Genomic DNA, 13696 nt, shown 5'->3' on the forward strand with positions numbered 1-13696 from the left:
GAAATTAAAAAAAAAAAAACTTTTTTTCATTTCGACTACGAGAGGCCAAAAATGCTATCGTCGAATTCAACTGGACTAAGTAACAGAAACTACGAAATATTTTCTTTTTTAGTAGCCATTAGTGCCTATCCCGTAGGGCAGATAGCTACTGGGGCCCTAAGTTTCTGGAGTAGAAACCATAGATAGGCATGCTCAGCGTTGGACATCCACCCAAAGAGCTCTATCTTCTGTGTGGAAACTTAGCTGGATGAACACTGGATACAGGCCGCTTGTAACCTCTCTAAATGGAAGTCTATGGGTTGAGGCCCAAGTTCAGCTGTGGACATTCTACAGCTGAAATGATGATGACCAGTCCAAAAAAATTTGACAATCTTTTATTTTCCTCTCTAAGCCGGAGATACTTTATAGAACACTAGGGTAAGCACCTTCTGCGCTTTGCCGCCAATAACCCATGAAAGATGTTAATTCCAACAAACAAACAAAGATTTTCAATGACTAAAATTATATCCATGCACACGATTATTTTTTAAATATGTCATCATTTTCACCATCATGTCAGACCTTGACTATATCGTCGGACTACTTACACTGCGTCTGCCGGCTTGTGGTAGACACACGAGAGCGTTTCGGCAGTGCCCCGTTCACCACCACTGCAGACAAGCAATTCTTTGAGCTACGTCAGTGACCTTGGTTCGATCTCGCAGCTAAGCTCCGAGCATAACCTTGTCCATTGCTCTCTGAGTGAAATTGAGCCTCTTTATAAGGCCTTAATATATACACGAAAACATTTATATCAAAATAAACCCTTGTTTATTTTATAACGAACACTTCTTCTATCAAAATAAACTGTAATAAATGATAAAGATCCCAACAATATGGGAGTCCCAACAGATCCATTAGATACGCACTGAAAGATTTCCTATTTCCGCATTACAAACGAAGCTCATCTATGTTGATGTGTCCCTCTCGATTTCCCGTCGTTTTCATTTCCGTATCTTAACGATACATCTGTATAAAATATATAGTGTCATTAACAGAAGCGCTTTCGTAACAGCGAAACATATATTTCCTTCTTAGAATAATAAACAATCATTGAAAATATTTAACAAATATATGATTACTTAAATAATGTGAAAGTTATTTTATAAATTTCTTGTACAATTTCTGTAACCACAACTAAAAAAAAAGTCTTTCTAAGTATTATACTTGTTTATTAGTAACTACATGCTAAAATCTGTAAATTATTAATTATAATTGTAATATCTGTTAAGTTTATCATATAACAATTATTTCAAAGACAACATTTTATCGAAATATTTGATATCCTTACGATACGGAAAAACGGTTACTTTCGTTTAATCATTTCCAGAGTAATTGGTTATAGGTCTAAAAGCTTTAAAAAGGTTTATTATATAGGAATTATAGCTTATTTGCTATAAATTGAATGTATGGTATAGCCTATCTAAATATTAATTGGTTTCAGGAATAATAAATAACGTAATTATAATATATGAGAAAAAGCGTTAACAAAACTAGGATTACTGCATATTGAAACAAAGATATAGTTCACAATCTGTCCCCGCAGTCTTTGTACTGTCTGAATTTACTGGCCTTTAGCATTCTAGTAGAAAAAAATTAATTAATGTGACATATTTCAGAGTAATCACTTTAATACATAATATGACAGGAAACGAGCGTAAGATTTCCAGTTTATTTCTGACAAATGAGCTATAAATTCATCTATTTAAAAGTTTTACGCAAATATCTCCCATATTAAATACATTAAAGAATAAAATAGTTGAACGATGTTTCATTGTAAATAGTTCGTTATCTAATTCTTCAAGAACTATATCTCATAATGCATTACGAAACCTTACGTAAGTCGCATTTACGTAGAAAGTGATCACGTACAATCCTTGTTTTGTTAGGTTACGTGTTATAATTATTGATTCCGCTCAGCGCGCTTTGCCGTACGAGTCGTGAAGAAAGCAAGCGTGAGTTAACAACAAACGGTCCCGTATTGAGAGTTTTCGCACGTGACGGTACGATCTCGTTCGAAATTGGGTCGACACATGAATTTAGGTAAGAAATGCCGACGTAATCGGTTCCATTGTACAATCGCGAGGACATTGTTTCCTACTTTTCTAAGGAAATAAATAGGCAAGGCTCCGGCACTATTTATCTTAAATTCGAGAATTCTTCCGGCCCTCTGATTTTACTGTAGAAACACATCGTAGATATACCCGAACCTGTTCCTACATCTAATCAAAAAAATTATTATTAAGAAAATCATCATTGAGTATCCAAATTCCTCCAAATTACAACTAAAGAGATTTTCCTAAGTAACAAATATATTTCCCAGATTTATAAACATACGTATGCGATATAAAAATTTTTAGAATTGGTCAGTTTAAAAACAATAAAAAAAATCTCGAAAGAAGAACTCTTTATTAACTTTTTCTCGTAAATTACATTATTTTGTCATTAAGTTTCTCATACAGACGGCTGCTTAAAAATTACATTCCAGCGTCATTATAACTTTACATGTCAAAATTTACGTTGCATAATTTTGAAGAAGTAGCGCGAAATCTCTGCAGCCAGGAACGAATTAAATTTACATTCGACTTATCTGTCGAATACTGAAGTGTGAACAAAATAATCGACGAGTAGTTACATAAACATGATTACTCTTAAAAAAGTACAAAAGGGCGATGCTTGCTTGTGACCGATTAATTTTTTAAATAATCGTACGTAAAAAAAAAATTTGTCACCAGGCACCCTTTATTTACAACTGCTTTAACGAGTTTAAACGTGATGGACCTCCTCCTACAGCAACTACGGAGCATAACGTGGAAGTTGTGCGATATAAGCTAGCTTTGCTATTGAAATGAATCTAGTTTTCATTCAGACTTTAGAAAGCTTTGTGCTAGATGAGTTAGCTTAAAAAGCTATCTTTACAAGCTTAATTGATGCTGTGAAATGGTACTAAAATTAGACGATGGTGCCCTATGCTTTGTACGTATTTGACATTGTTTAACTTTGAAGCTATGTTTCTAAGAAAATCCTATTACTACCCAGTAATTGCTTTTTTTGCCATTGCCATAAAAAAACGAACACAAAAATAGAAAGGAGAAGAAACTTAACGTTTTTCCTGACCTCGCCTCATTCTTTTAACTGACATATTATTATGCAACAATTTTTACAAGAAATATAAAATTGTAACAGCAGAGTGGTACACAGGCATTTATTTGCCTGTTATTTTTTTTTTAAAGTTTGAGACAATGCGTTAGTGTATTTGGCGCAAAACGCAAAACCAATAATGAGTAAGGAATTGTTGGGTCTTATAACAGTCTCTACTATGCAATTCTCATTTATTCCCATTTGAAAAAACTTCGAAAATGATAGGAACGTGACCACTGCTTCTCTTAATGGTTTTACAAGATGTAACAATTCAAATGTTTTTATAGGACCAATTTAAACAATAACACATTATTTATTACTTGATACTTAAGTTTTGTTATTCGATAAACAATTTTTTACCGATCAAACATAGGTATAAGACTTCGGCTCCGCGTTGCAGATATAATATAGGAAGAATATAATATCTCCGCATCAATTAGATTTATATTTTACTTTTTTAAACAAGTTCCTTTATTATTGATTCAGTAGCTTACAGGAAACTTAATTTTGAATACAATTTAAATTGACTGTTTCATTTAAAATGTTTATTAGTTTGTGTTAAACGAAAATCGCTTGTAATTACATAGTAACAATGATAATCTAAACATATTTTTTTTAAAAATCTGTCATAAAATTGTGAAGTAGTCTTGCAAAAGCGTTGTTAGTATATCTAATACGTTAAAAATATAAACTATAATATTTTGTTTTACCTAAAACATTAACAGAATAGATTTACAGAAAACCATATAAGTTTTTCAAACTATTACAATAAAATTCATAACCTTTGACAAAATAATCTCGTATAATGTGCATAAGAAATATACGCCATCTTAATCAAAATGGGAATGCATATGCAACTTAGCCGCAGTTTCGCCTGCATTGAGTACAAATTATGCGGCAAATGTGCTTCTTAAAATTCATTTTATATTAATTCTGTTTTACGACGATATACAATTTACATACATATAATGGTCTATGGAACAATTCTACTCTTTAATATTATAATTTTTATTAAAATCAATTCTTGAATTAAAAACTAAAAGGGTGCTTTTTATATAGCGATTATTTCCAGCCATACTCAAAATGTGACATCATAAAATGAAGTTGTCATACAATTCATAACAAAGAACAATTAACTTATTAGCTCAATAACAATTGTACGTCGTCTTGTTACATGATAATATGCTTCATATGGGTCAATGAACCACTAAAATTGGCGAATTAACAAAAATTTTAAAATACTATCAACATTTTTTTTTCCTTTTGCTTCTTTTCGTGTATATAGGCTGACTAGAACTACTTCCATTTCCAATCTCCCTGTATAAAGTAATCACCGTATTCACAAAGTTGAGAGTTGAGAGATGTTACTTTATTTTTTTTATACGCGAAGTCTTCGTAGACAGATGGCAAGCAATAATTAAGTTTAATTTGTATTTAATAATAATTTTGAAATACTTCTATACTTTTCTTTACTTACGTAATAATTATTTCTAAAGCCTATGTTTTTTGGATAAAAGGTATCATATTCGGTAGTCGGGTATTCAGGTATTCAAAGCTTTTACACCGTACATATGTTACGATGTTAGGACGCCAGGTTCCTATTAGAGAGGTTCATTAACCGTGGAGACACTATATAGGTTGGTGGATGCTATTGGTTTCCAGAAATTTTCTCGTTGCCTTTTCCTCTACGAACCGCTAGAACCATAGATTAGTTTTATTATAATATAGCCGTGCTCTCTCGGGCCGTGCGCGTCTATCTGTGGTGAATCAGTTTTGTGCAGTCACAGGACTGAACACAAACCAATGGGTCAAACATGTACATGAGTCATTGTGTATGTGTATAAAATGAAATACATTCAGTCAATAATCATCAATGATATATATATATATATATACATATATATATATATATATATATATATATCGATTGATTCTCTTTTCTCTTTTACGCCCGAAGCGACTCGTTTCTAATACCTAGAAAAACAAGAAAAGGCGAAAACTAGTAACTAAACATTTCATTGGACACTGAATGCATTAAAAACGCCTAAACATCTATTTTAAATTCTTGCCACTGAGAACGATGTACCCGAAAATTAAGTCAAGTAATATTAGCATATTTCGACTACCGTTATATAATAAGGTATTTATTATCAAGAAGGGTAACATTTATATTAGTTTCTATTTTCCTATCTTTTTAAGGCAAACAAACAAATAATATCCAAAATCATTACAAAACATCTTAAAACTAATGCCTACGTTAATGAAAGGTGTTCACAATATCTCCATTTAAATTAGGAACACCGAAACATGATCCCAATTAACACTGTAAGCAAATAAATTAAATTACGTAGAAATATTAAGAAAAAATAATTTCTCCTGCTATGTTCTTGATAAATATAATTGAGTACAAACCAAAACTTAAATCAATAATCGTTATTATATAAGATGTGCAGTGTTAATCAACTTTTTCTTCATATAGAAACATGATACCCTACTGCTAAAATCTCATTGTCTATTTTGACACCTTTAGTTAAAATTACACAGAGTATATTTTAGACTACTTCCGTAATTTCAAAGGCGTTGGTCCAGGGCCTCAACGTCTTAAAATAGTATTTGAGACATCATTGCGTTATAGTGGGAAATAAATTGATTGGCATCACAATACGGAGCCAGGTACATGAACTAGCTTCTTTCTATGGACAATGTATACACTTTTACAATAAGATCCCAGATATTATTCAAAAAACTTCTATTGCTAGATTTTAAAAAAGTAAAAGTAAATTTTTCTGCCTATTGTTACTTAACAGTAAATAACTTTAAAAAAAATAGTACACCTTGACAATGTTTGCTACCAGGCTATAGGAATAATTATTAAATATGTAATTTTATATTCTATTAAAAATATATAAACCCGCAGATTTTTTTCGTCTACTCTTCTCAGGTCTGAGACATTTATCATCCGACAGGTGTTATTCAACTTGACGCCGAAAGGAGATGTTATCTATATTATGCTAAAAAAAGATCTTTGTCATTTGAATTTTAAACCACTAAAATACTTAATAATATGTATCCTCAATGCTTAGACTCGATTGTTGAAGTCACAGCTTAGTATACTCTCTCAAAAGAAAACATCACAAATTTATCAAAAAAAAATGTTTAATGTAATCCTATTAGGCATTACATTAAAACACCGAGACCTAGTTTATTTACTTCGTCCTCTAGAGTGTCGTAAGAGACGAGTAAGGAAAAATTCTAATAGCATCGTTAGCTTAAACTGAGAATGTCGAGTGAGTTTTATATAAAGATAGATTATCTCTTGAAACATTTTTACGTAGTTTTGGTAAAATAAATTTGGTATCCGTTTTTACACAGGAGTATAATTATCATATAACTGATATTCGTACACTGTAATTTTTAACTAAAAACAAATATAGATAATTTACTTGAATAAGTAATGAGACTTGCAAATTCTGTAGATCGCAAGTTCGGTTACCGGGATGCAATATTACATAATTAACACTGTTCATTAATTACATAGAATTGTCACTGCTCATAAATTTCTAGAGGATGGACAGTAGCGACCTTTAGGTACCATAATACCACACTGCGATCGCCAACCCGCCTACTACCGGTGGCGATTATGATATATCCTCTATGGGTCTTAGAAAGAGGCCTGTGCCTTCTAGTGGACGTCTATCAGATATAAGAAATAACTCAGTCCAGTGTTTTTTCGTTCAGAAATTAAATTACGTAGCTTAGTGTAAACTTAACCCAAGATCAGAATGGTGCCTCTTTGATAATATTTAATTTTAATTTAATACTCTTTACACCTTAGGAAATATAAACGGAGTAGAAGAATAGGTATCGTGTTCAATTGTTTCACTTAAAAGTCCGGTAAGGTAAAGGTTCGGTATATATGTATAAATATTAAGACACCTCATTTAATTCAACTAATTCCAACTTTAAAACATTAAAATGATACCACTAGGTTTTTGACCACAAATCAAAAACATTTCCTCTATGTTTAAAAATTTATTTTGGTTACCTTTTTCCGTTTACGGCATAGTTGATAACAGTAACAATCTATAAGAATATGGGGTAAGTACATCGAAACTTTATTTTTACACGAATACAGCAACAGCAACAGTTTTTTATCGTGTTTATGTCCTGCCAGAGGCATTAAATGTCTGTTTATTATATGTTTGAACTTGGAAAGAGTTGTGAACTATTTAAACGATATTAATACGGTAGATAAAGCACAGAATCAAATAGCCCATAATTCAAAAATAACGATCCTTTATTCGATACTGTTTCACTTTCACTGTAAGGCATAGGCCTATTGGGGATATCTATGGGGGATATACCCTAATCGGCACAATTGGCAGGCGGCCTGGCGATCTCAGTGTGGTATTATGGTACACAGAGGACGCTGCTGCCCATCCTCTGGAAACTTGTGGGCAGTGATATAATCCTTTATAATTAATGCACAAAATCGAACTCGCGACCTTTGATCGCAAGTCTCAGTCCTCTACCGCCGTGCTACCACTGTTCAAACTTATTCAACATAGGATAGATAAAATTTCGTAAAAGCACCTAGATGATCTTACCACCTCTATAGATGATAAATGCTTCAGACCCAAAATAAACATGCCAAAGAAACTTGGCGAGGCTATTTATTTTTGTTTTTAAAGAATATAAACTGAAATAACTAATAAACATCATTCCAAAGGTGAGCTATCTTTAAAGTCACAGTATTATTAAACTTAATACACAAACGTTAAAGTACGTTGTTTTAAAATCCATTGCCCATAGAAGCATTAACTATCTTTGATATTTACCTAGGTGAGGTTGAGTCTTAGGAAATCAGGCTAGAGTTTGAAAAAATCCAAACTAGACGAATAACACTTCACGTAATCGGTCATTCGTTGGTGGAATCGAGTAATGGACTTAGCGTGACTAGTAATTACCACATTACATCCTGCTTGGCAGCGTAATTGGTATTACGGTTTAGGTTCATTTAATTTGCATCCTTTGAATAATGTTTTTCTGTTCGATTTTATTCAGTTCTTGCGAATATAATAGATTAATCTTAAGAAAATTCAAAAACTATGTGTAGCACTTTTTTATTCCAAATTCCCGATATTCTTACTGCAATAGAATTATAACTTACCTTTAAAATTACAAAAAGCTGTCAAATACAGTAACACTTGTAAACAGAATAATCTATGATAAAAATAATAAGATTTTTTGTTATAAAACCCGAAAAATTACCCAGATCATTTCAATGGCAAATCCTTACACCCATAGGTTCCTTCCATTTTAACTTTCTTTCATTTGATACCCTTAATTTTACAGACTAGAAATTAAAATATATACATAGATGCATAATAATAAGAAAATGTAAAATAGACCGTCTATTGCACATTTTCTTCACACGAGGCAATTTCTTCCGGACATGGTATGGAAATCAAAGAGAAATAAGTAGCGGCCAGTTAACGTGGATATTTAGACAAAACACACATGCATATTTAGATACATTCAATTGTATATACTTATAATAAATAAGTATAATACATTATTATAAATTGAATGATAATTAAAAATATTAAACTGACTTTACTCAGAAAAAATAAGAAAAAAGAGAAAAAAAACTGAATTAATGGATAAGTAATCAATGGTCTAGTAATTATTTCTTGACCATTTTATTAAAAATAGGTTGTAACTTAACTCTTCTTATACTTAGCTGTATTACACAATTCAAAGGTCTGTGTGGTAAAAGATTTAGCCATAAAGGAAGAAGAAAGCGCCGGCAATTTTATTTTCTCTGAAGATCTCAAAGACCTCTCATATGTATAATGATGAAATTGTAATCTATATTTGAGATAAGGAGTGAGAGGATTGATTATGATTGATATTATGATATTCCTCTCTATCCTCCCACTCCCGTTATATTCTCTCAGAGTATAAAAAGAATTAGAGCATTCCGGTGAAGCCGTATGGGAAACCAATTGAGCTTAACACGAAATTCGGAAACATGATCATATTTTCGCAGTCCGTGTATGAAATGAATACTATTTATTTTACTTTTTCTACTTAATTATATTTTCTTTCCATCTTCAATGGCAAAAATCACGTACATAACTTGAAATAAAAAGGAGTGTTTTTAAAAAAAAAATATTCTTATAATACAAATATATACCTACTGTAAAATATATTAATTGCATGGTTTAACAAAAAGAAAAGTGAAAAAGTGTAAAAGTGTTTTTTAGTGAAAACCATTTCCGTAATATAAATTTATCTACTGAAAAATATTGAGTTGAATATAAGAAACAATTACAACAGTCCAATAAGGAAAAGATAATCTAATTTTTACAAGATAATAATGGAATAAATCTTTATCAAGCGGTAGATGAACAAATTCAGTCTTGAGGGCTCCGAATTAATACTCCGGTTTCCCCTAATCTTCCATCATTTCGTCTGAATTAATCTCGCGGATTTAAATGCTTAAACAATTGTATACGTTGATACCTTATGTTACAATTTAATGAACATGGAATAATCGATAGATTTTTTTTATTTTTGCTTTTAATTTGTCTTGTTTGCTTAGTATTTTATTTTAAAGTATAACCCCCGTTTGCATACATCATTAATAAATTTATTTAGCATAACTTATTGCTAGTAAATATAAAGTTAATCAATAGATATCTTGTCCCCCGAACACGCTAGATGCAGACCCCTTCCAACGGGTTCTATTGGAAATTTATAACGGACATTAGGAGGCCAAAAAAAAAGGGACAACGTCTGGCTGAAACGATGGTGATAAGTTTTCTGACCAGATCTAGAATAACTTGACCACGTTTAGAATTTTTTATTAAATTCCGTTCCATGTTTATGCCGTCGTTAATAAAAGTAACAATCTGTAAACATAACTTCATTTCGGTTCGAAAGTGAGTTCGCTCATCAACGAAATCTTTGAAGCGATAAAATACATCAAAGACTTGTCGTTCATTCAAATTAGATTCGGTAAGTAGGATGTCGAATGTATTTTATTTATTTTTTATTAATTGCTCATCAGAAAACATTTTATGGTCGAGACAATTTTATACATATATCTGACTTTAAGCTTTATATAAAAAGTAATGTAGGTAATTCTCGTTATTACTTTTTTCACTTTTTTTCGGAGTTGCGTCATTCATATAACTGTACAAGAAACAGGTCTCGATTATATCAGTACTAACCAAGATATTTGTAACGAGAAACCGGTTAGCAACATAAACAAACTAAAGCGAATTCGAGTACCTGTGGTTACATAAAATTGTCATAAATTTACTACATTGTTTTTTTTCTCTTATCTATGTTAACATAATTATGTAACAAGCAATTTCTTGTTTAGCATGTTAAATTAAAAACTTTCTCCTACTAAAATATCGGCTTAATTATTTCACATTAGTATCACATTTTTAGACTTCCCTCTATTATAAAAAATATGAAGTTAATTCTCTCGTGACATAATATTGAAATGACGGTGTTTAAATAAGAAATGAATAACTGCTTATTGAACCTTGTTAAAGACGCCAGAAGACGCTGGATCCAGATCGCTTCTAACTGATTTTATTTTAAATCAATAGTGAAGGCATATTATATGATGACGAAGAAGCTTTTTATGTTCTTTTGCTAAGAGTACATAATTTGATTGCATTAACAAAAATTTAAATTCATTGCTCACGATCCTTTAATTTGCTTAAATATCAGAAAATAATTGCAGAGTGACTGTCGAGACGGAATCTCCTTTTAGCGGCATTTCTTATAAAAAGTCGGATTTCGAACTGGTTTCACAGATAGACGCCATTGCAATGTTTCCGACGAAATACGCACTTACACATCAGAATCCTTTTATAATCACGGAAACAACAAGGATATCATATATGCCGAGTTATTCAGTGCAAGAAGAATGCGTACGAAACCTATTTATCCGGAGCCTTGGGTGTATCATCGTAATTCGTCTTTCCTCCTAATCTCACGAGGTTCGCTCAAGAGAAGCGTTATTATATTAATGTTTTAAGAGATTACTCGACAGGCAATTTTTCTGTAGTAATAATTCACCATCGGTTAATGAAAGCTGAAGTTGGGTGAAGTTAATAAATTAAAACAAATGCCCTCTAGCTAAATTTCCAATCCCACTATACATTACAGCAACATTCAGAATTTAATAACTTGTGTAAAGTTTCTTAAGCAAACTATAGCGATAAACGAACCAACCCAGCGCTAAAGTTCTAAGACGTTCTAAATATTAGAACCAAGGTAAACTTTAATTCAAACTGCTTTATACCGAGCCCGCAACGTCAACCTGTAACCATTAAATTTGCCATTCATTCGGTACAGTCGACTGGCGCACAAAAGAAAAGGTGTGTAAAACTTGATACGTTTCTATACCTTCTTGTGTCAGTATTAACGCACGTTACCCTAATGGTCTTCCTTAAACAGAGAATTGAGACTTCTTTTAATATTATTCCAAAAAAAATATTATTATATTAAAAGCTACATAAAATTACACATTTTAAACGATAACAAAAACAATACTGGTTGACAGTTAGTACAAATATTTCTATATGATTACATTATTATGATTCATTATATGTATTTTACAATTTATTCACACTAACGATAATAAACAAAATGTTTTCTTAAAGGTGTAAAAACTTTGAAGGACATATAGCTCATGTGTTTACAAAAAGCTTTAAACCTACCAATTACCTGTCAACTGTATATTATTTAAAAACAATAGAGTAATTTTCACTATACTAATAATCTCTTTCATAGACAAAAACGCCAACGTAAATATTTGCGTAAAAACATGTAAATTTACGACTACTTTAGTGAAGTTAGCATTAAAATTAAATAAGGCTTATTGAACTCAACAAATCGCTTTCTTAAAACAATATTTTTTAATTTAAACAAAGTCTTTTTTTAAATGTAACTCATACTCGTATCTTTAGTAAAGTTACACATTAAAATTAACCTTTAATTAATAAATAATTTGGATTACTTCATTCTTCAACTTAATAGCCCTAAAGAAAACATCTAGTACGAATTTTTAGTAAAAAAAAGATAATCTTAAATAACAGTATAGTTGATGTAAACAATGGAATAACAGCATTTGCTATTTATCTGTCTATTCCGTTTTCCTTGATCTTAAAACGACTGCAGTGTACAACGCCATGGGATGTCCATCGTACAATCGCGACGCCCGGGTAAGATAAAATTAATTGTTTTAAGAGACTACAAATTTCCCCGGAGATTTATGTTTCAGTTTTTATTCTACGAACATTGTTATTTTGCTACTAGTGCAAAGACTGATTCCTTAAAATACATTTAACGTGTTTCAAGTAATTTTACATCACCGTTATTTTTATTTCAGATCGAATGTGTATTTTTTTTAAATTTGGAAGGTAAATATGATGGTGTGTATTCTATCAAACGGTATTAACACATAATTAATCGTTTCTATATTCGTTTGGTATAGTCAATTAAAGTATTTTTTTAATTTGTTTCAACATGTAAAGTGTACATACTTACAATATTTCAAAAACTTAGTAAATGTTTAAGCAAAAATCCAATTCATAGATCCAATAGCAAAGTTTTAACGAAATAAATTAATACGTAATTTAAATACGTTCGATTGAAGTAGTGATACACCAATTTTTTTTTTAAATATTCATGTAAACAAAAAATAATCTCGGTGTACCAGATATAACACACGTAAAAATAAATTTCGGGCAAAAAGCCACATAAACTGAGCATAATTCGTATCAATTATTCCTAATGATCAAGTTATCTCTAACGTAAAAAATTAAAAAATGTATATTAAGAAATATATTTATATCAATGTATTTACTTAAAGCATTTCAATGGACCTCTATCAGCTGACATTATGATAATGAGAAGACTTATTTAAATAATACTCACTGTAATTATTTTAATGTTTAAATATCTCAAACTGTTATCATTTTCACATTTATCTCGATTGTTTAATATTGTACACTTATAAAAACTAAATTTACACTCTTTAAAGTATTTATCACCGAATATACTTGTTTTTTATGCTTTTAATCTGGACCCTGTAATGGGTTTTGTGTGTTGAGTTTGTTCATTTTCGTAAACAAAATTGTACTTTTGTAAACAAACGTGCCGCAACCTCACGAGCGCCGGTTGGCTTAAAAGGTGCGCGGCGAATGATCGTCGATGTTAGACTGACTCGCGCTAACAGCGAAAGTTACATCTTTTGCGGTTCTAAACAAAATTCCGGAGAAAATTCGGTCAATGTTTAGTGTGACTTATGTTTATGAAGTTGAAAGAGCCTTGAACAATAGAATTTGTACAAGTAAACGAATATAAACGAATAGGCACAACAAGTAAACTGTGTGTGTAAAATGGTTCCGATAGTTCTTACTATACATATAACACGTAATCCGATAAGAATCCCACGCTAAAAACTCATTCAAACGAATAAATTAAT

The 13696-nt window shown here is 31.2% G+C and overlaps 1 protein-coding gene across 2 annotated transcripts in view; it reads right to left on the bottom strand.

The window, feature by feature from the left end:
• Window positions 1-13696, bottom strand: part of LOC137928698 (venom dipeptidyl peptidase 4-like) — a 56768-nt gene that overhangs the window by 29259 nt on the left and 13813 nt on the right. The window contains exon 1 of one of the 2 annotated variants that reach the window (XM_068771638.1): window positions 13147-13409. The exons of the other annotated variant lie outside the window; for it this stretch is intronic. The gene's annotated coding sequence lies outside the window, so the exon portion shown is untranslated. Of the gene's footprint in view, window positions 1-13146; window positions 13410-13696 lie in introns of those variants that run through there. 2 annotated transcript variants of the gene reach the window in all.

This window comes from Battus philenor, unplaced genomic scaffold, assembly GCF_028537555.1.
Source record: "Battus philenor isolate CCGP_79_NKW_IND1 unplaced genomic scaffold, ilBatPhil1.0.hap1 SCAF_4, whole genome shotgun sequence".
Taxonomy (NCBI): Eukaryota; Metazoa; Arthropoda; class Insecta; order Lepidoptera; family Papilionidae; genus Battus; species Battus philenor.